Source organism: Streptopelia decaocto (assembly GCF_964273445.1).
Source record: "Streptopelia decaocto genome assembly, chromosome: 4".
NCBI classification, from domain to species: domain Eukaryota; kingdom Metazoa; phylum Chordata; class Aves; order Columbiformes; family Columbidae; genus Streptopelia; species Streptopelia decaocto.
Genome location: NC_138658.1, coordinates 26,499,663 through 26,506,044, shown reverse-complemented (window position 1 = coordinate 26,506,044; position 6,382 = coordinate 26,499,663). Strand labels below are relative to the sequence as shown.

At 45.2% G+C, this 6,382-nt stretch overlaps 1 protein-coding gene across 2 annotated transcripts in view; it reads left to right on the top strand.

The window, feature by feature from the left end:
• The first annotated feature begins 2,311 nt into the window (after positions 1-2,311).
• The window catches only part of G3BP2 (G3BP stress granule assembly factor 2), a 30,001-nt gene continuing 25,930 nt past the window's right edge, over positions 2,312-6,382 (top strand). Inside the window, exon 1 of one of the 2 annotated variants that reach the window (XM_082050749.1) lies at positions 2,312-2,512. The gene's annotated coding sequence lies outside the window, so the exon portion shown is untranslated. The remainder of the gene's footprint in view (positions 2,513-6,382) is intronic. The other variant, XM_082050750.1, reaches the window with a different exon arrangement.

Here is a 6,382-nt window from a genome sequence, read left to right as displayed (position 1 = left end):
GCAGGTGCTGAACTTCCCTTCATTTGATGCTACTGCAACCGTCTCCATATTCCCACCAAGAAACAACACCCAACAACCAGCCCTCCAAATGCTGCAGACACCACCTCTGCTCATCAGCTTTGAGCCTGATGCAGCCCTCCTGATGGTTACCAAGAGAATTTGTGGTTTTGTAGTATTTTGTTTTTCTGCATATCAAATTACAGCAAATTTCATAGCAACAGTAGCAAATTAACCCAGAAAGGAACTGATAATTCTACTTGGGACTAAAATTATTTCATTTCCTTCCAAGGAAAAAACTCATTTCACATCAAAATTTAATGTAAGAGTTTTGGAGATTTTATTTTCATAATCAACTAAAGAATTTTTTTTTCTAACATATGTAACTGAAACTAAACATTGTCAGTATTCTGAAACTAACAGCTTCCTCCTCCATCTAAAGACAGACACCAAAACCAAATGCATTTACCTAAAAAGGCATCACAAAAGTCAGTAAAAAAACCAAACTTTTGTCAAGCAGTTTTTGATTTATAACTGCTTTTCTTCTGGAGTCCTGAGCATTTCCAGTCCTTAAGAAGCTACATAAGCTTTTAGATGCTGTAAACCCCTCAACCTAATAAAACAATGCAGAACAACTACTCATTTCTGTAGTACTTCACAAACACACACCTGCAATTCATCTTTAACCTACTGTGCATTCCACCTCTTTTAAGTAAACACTTTTTCTAAGCAATTGCCTTTTCCAACAAACTTAATCCAAAACTCTCAGAGGGCTCTACTGTACCTTTAAGAACTTCTCAAATGCCTCCTGCTGGCCATGTTTTTCCTTTTCCACTGACCCTTGCTTTCCACTGCATGGCAACAACCTGGCACACAGCCCCAGAGCTTTTCTACCTTCCTGAACAGCAAACAAACCTTCAAAGATGTTCACTTGCCAAATTACATATTTACAGCAAACATGGCCATGTCAGCAGGGCTCATGATCCAAACCTGGACAAGCACAGGCTCTCTAAGTTTTTTGTATGCTTTCTTATACTTCATTGCCCGGTATCAGAGAAACAGGTGCTATTATTTTAAAAACCACTTTTCCTAAGTAAAAGGGCTTTGGATACCATAGGGGTTAAGAAAGGATCCTTCCACCTTTTCCAATGGGAATGGTTCAAGGTACTTAGCTTTCTGGATCAGTGATAGGCACAAACACCAGAACTCATCAGAAATATTCAATCTGGATACAAGGAAATACTGGCCCATCTCTACCAAAAAAAAAGAAAAAAAAAAAACAAAAACAAGAAAAAAAAACACAAACAAAACAGGTTCTCCCACAAAACACTGAATTCTTTATTTGAAAGTTTTCCATCCATACATATACAACATCAGTGAAAAGCCATTTACCTTTCAGAAAGATATGTGATATGTCCCTACTGCTGAAGGCATCCACACCTCAAAAGTCAAATTCTTTAAAAGTCAATGGGACAAGTCAGAGCCCTCTCAAACAAGGAGTTCAGACACAGAATACACTCCAAAGTCCAGGTGTTGTCACATTGGGAAGTAATTATCTGATAGCTATTTGATATTTGAACCAAAACCATTGATTATTTTAGAACTTACAAATGAGGGTGCCACACAATTGCACCCATTTTAAACCAACTGTGATTAAACCCTTCACTTTTCAGGTTGCTGGAACTAAGTCAAAGATATGTAAGGAGCAAAACTCCATGTGTGACCCCAGTGACCTCCCTTCTGGTGATCCCGTGTACTGCTGTAGCTCCCAGCCACGCTCCCACCACAGACACCCATGTCCTTTCTCCACCACAGCCAAGAGCATGATAAGACCTCACTATGAAATCGTACCTTTTACAAGCCTGTAAAGCAAAATAAGATTAGTTAAACAAAGAGCACAGAGCTTCTGCGCTCCAAAGGCAACCGGTGGAGCTGCAGGAGTCGAGGGAAGCCACTATGGGCACCCGGAGCCTCCCAGCCACCATCCCTGAAGCCCAGCAAAGCAGCGAAACAGACAGAGGAAGCCAAGATCACCTCAGTCTCGCCTTGCGTCTTTTAAGGGTTGCTCCTTCGCCAGTTAACGGCCGCTTGCCCCGCCCCACCAGCGGGCACGCGCCGCCCGCCCCACCGCCGCTCGGCGGGAAGAGGGCGCCCTAGCAGACGTCACGGCGGGCGGGCGGCGGAGATTGGCAGAGAGCACTCAGAGGGCGGGCGAGCCCGCGCACGCAGAGCCCAGACAATACGGGGGGCGCGGGCGCGTCCGCCCCCTCCCTCCCAGGCCCCGCCCAGCTCCCCTCCTTTCTCCGCTCCGCGCACGCGCGCACAGGCACGCGCGCACCGGAGCCCTGGCCGCCCCTCCCCCGCCCGGCCGTGACATCGCTGCCGCCGTGCTCCGGTCGCTCTGTCCTGCCCCCCCGCTGCGGGACGCGCCGAGGGACAGGCTCGCCGCGCCCGACAGCGAGCAGGTCCTGGGGAGGACGCGCCCAGGCGCCGCGAACTGAGACTTCTTCCCTAGGTGAGCGATGGGAGATCGGGGGGTTGGCCCCGCGGCGGTTCGGTGGGGGGCAGCTGTTTAACGGTCGCGGAGCTGAGGGGAACGGCGCGGGAGGCGCGCACCGGGCTGCAGCGCCCCGGGGCCTGGCTTTGCCGTTCCCTGCTTGCCCCGCCTCGGCGCGGCCGGGCCTGGCCTCTGACTCTCGGCCCGTTTTCTCGCCCGGTGTGGCGAGGGGGCGGTGGAGCCGGGGCGCGGAGCGAGCGGGGGGGGCTTTTGTTCGTCGTCACCTTGACGGCGTGTTGCCCGCCGACGATCGCTCTTCCACCTCGTCCCGGGCGGTGGGGGGAGGCCCGGGGAAAAACCGCCCGTTTACCCGGCGCTTCCAGGCGTAACGCCTCGAGCCCTGCGTTACTTGGTGCCTGCTGCAGTGTTCGGCCCTGTTCTCTACCCCTCATGCGTCGCCTCCCTGAGGCCTCTAGAGGTATCGGGACTTGGGCACGTGCAGGATGCTGCTTTTTCAGTCTCATTTGCACTGCAGATGCAACCTTAGCTTTCCATCCTCAGCTCCCTGTGCCTTTCTTTTCTCTTAGGAATTGGTGTTGCGATAGCATCACTGGCAGTAAAATCTCTCCCAGCTCTGCGGACTTTGCCTTTCTGTGCTTCCTCTTTTCCCTATCACAAGCTGAGCATCTCTGTTTTCACATATAATATGGCTGAAGTTGTTACAAGCACCTTTTATTTTGCAAATCTTTGCTTTCAGTGGATCTTCTGTGAGCTTCTCTAGTTTGGCTTCTCAGCTGAGCTTGGTGTGTTTTCAGGCTTTTGCTCCCCTTAACCTCGGAGAATTAAAGTAAAGGTTGTTGCAGTTCCAGTGTGAGTGCACAGGAGCATCCCTCGAGCAAAGATTTAAGATTCCTTGGTAGCTGGGTGACCCTAGATCTTGAGCTTTGTTCCAACTAGTACCACCACATGAAAGAAGTAATGTGGTAGAGAATGAGAGAATATGAGATTATTGTTTGATTTCAACCAGAAAGACTTCGTCAATCGTTTTGAGTTTTTTAAATTGTGGCCTTCTGTGTGGGTTTGGCAATTCCTGAGCCCCCTAGGCATTTCAAGTTCAGTGTGCAAGTGTTCTGCTTTGTTTCAGAAAGAAGTGTAAAGATACCCAAGATACTTTTGATCTGTTGAGAAACAGAACAAGTTATTTTGTTCCTTGCTCAGTTTTTGTGCAGGTAGAATACTTATATTGCAACCTGTATTTTTAGAGCTAATATTCTTTGATCTATAATGGGAGGTAGGAGTGTGAGGGGAAAGATAACCTCTCTTAGTAAGAATTTATTTTTTGTGTAAAGTGCTCTCTACTGCCTCAGATAGATAAGGGTTTTTTAATTTCTCTTATGGATGCTTTTAATTAGGGAGGAGTAGCAGAATAAGATCAGCGACCAACTTAGAAGAAATGGTTGCTTAATGATGTAGGCCATGCTGTCCTGCTCGGTGCTGTGTGGCAAACTTGAATTAATATGGAGCAAGCACTTCTATGTGTACCTAAGTACCTCAAAATAGTATAGCTGTATTGTCATAGCACTGTGAGTGAGTATAGGGTTTGTCAACTTGCATTCTGAGCTGAGAAGGTGGTGTTAGCAAGGGACCCTTCCAAAGTTAGAGATAATTTATCTTTAAGGAGGCATTCTGTCTTCATTGTGATTGTAAGTATGCCTATAGGGCCATACCTGCCCCTAGGAAGGCCTCTTCATTCTTAAGGAAACAACATCCTGCTGAGTTTGTGGGCTCTGGTTGCTTGGATGTAAGGGACATAATCCTTGTTTACCATTTGAAGTGTTCTTGTAATATACTAATTGGCAGATGTGGGCTTGCTGTAGGGAATCATGATCTATATCATAAGAATTTTTCAGTACCAGATTTTTTTTTTTTTGCTGTGACAGCTTGCTTAAACTAAAGAGAAAACAGAATGAGCTGACCGTCCAGTCTACTTATCTGCCAGCTCCCGAACAACATGTTTTCCTTTATGAGACTGAGGTTTTCAATTATACATCTACTATGTCATTTAAAGAATATTTTACAGTGCTGAAAATATGCTGAGGAAACACAGTATCTTAACACACAGTGTTGGAGTCTTCCTTCTTATTGTAGTAGTTGTGACACTGGATGTCATTTCTTTTGAGGCTGCTTGACAAATGAAGAACAGCATTGCAACTCAAGGAGCATGTGAAAAGATTAATATGTCAGACTAATAGGTATATCTGATGAGATATGAGAAGAAAGGCACTGAACCTGGCATTGGATGATGGCACAGAGATGTAGAGGCTTCCCCAGGTGCGATACCATTGACTACAATTGCTGTTGTTATTGTTATTTGGGTGGGTGTTAGCCTTTTCGGGTAGTGCAGTTTAACTGCCCAGAAGATGGTCCCCTCTAATAGTCATTTGCCTAAAATACAGGGTGCCATTAAATTCCTCTCTCTAAAAAAAAAAAACAAAAACAACCACTCAAACCAAAAAAACAACACACCAACACCCAAGGCACTGGACTGCTTAATTTGAAAGAGCTGCATACTGCAGCTGCGGTTCAGCCAGTTCAGATTGTAGCGGATTAGGTGAAGCAGATCATAAAGTAAAGGAATCGTGTTAGTTTATACAGGTTTGCTGGCCCTTACTGCAGATGGAGGATGATCTGAGTGCTTACCTTGGAGAGCATGAAAGAGAGAGAAGGTAGATTCAGTACTGAACAGAGTTGTTTGGAACTTCCAATTGCTCTTTTAGTATTTTTTCATCTTAGTCGATGCTTATTTTTACTTTACCATGGAATACTTGCCAGCCTTTGCAGAGCTGTATGACAAATGCCCTAGCTCATTCTACCTGGACTGTCAGTTGCAGTTTGGTATTTTAGCTTTGTTCAAGGTGTGGCTGCTCGCACAGTGTGTTGCAGTAGTGGCATCTCAGAGTCGTGGTTATGGATTGCAATAGCAAGCACACCATTTAAGGCATTATTTGCTTGTCTGTAGTAGGAAAAACAGCTTAAAAGTGGTAATTTGGATTTAGGAAAAATGTGTCCAAGATAATGAAAGCTGTTCTCCTCTTCCTTTTTTTTTTTTTTTTTCTCTTGGCTTCTGTGGTGTGGGAAACACCAGAGTGTCCCTCCTGGCTTTGCTTCTTGTGCTCACTGTGTGGGGAGCATCTTTCTGGTTTGCAAGAGCATTTTGCCAAATTTTATTTTCAGTTTAGGTGGTATATTCAAATCTGATCAGCAACTTGGACGTGAGCTGCAGACTTGTGGATTTCAGAACAAGCCATGCTGTTGCAGATGTATGTGAAACTGTAGTTTGGTGTCTGTGTGCTTACAGTCACAGACTAATTGGTCTGTGGAAGAATTGTTCAGAGGATGAAATTTGCTTGTCAGTAAAGCAAAATATTTTACTTCCTCATGGTTTTTTAGTGAAGCCAATGGAGAGGCCTGCATCTTCCTCCCAAAGCTTACAAGTTTGTCTTGATGAAGGTTACCTTCAAGTACAGATGATGCTTTCTTGAGCTCCTTTCAGAACTCGGTTCAGCTTTTTCTTTTGACATAGAATTGGTGGGACATCCTGGCAATGTCACTGTTGTTGGTCTGTCTTGAAACATGATGGAGGTAGGTTTGAATTACCTTTTTTGGTACAGTCAAAGACTTTGTGCCAAAGTTTATTCTTTGGATACCTAAATTTGAGGGTGTATGCCACCATACGGTAATTCAGTTGTCACCTCAGGTAACTTAATGCCTTGCCACAGATGACTATTTACACTACTTTTTCTATGGGTAAGGAAAATAATAATGAGAAGGCATACATATGTTTTAGAAAAAAAGCTTCTCTGATGTGAGAGCTGCTTATTGAGCAAG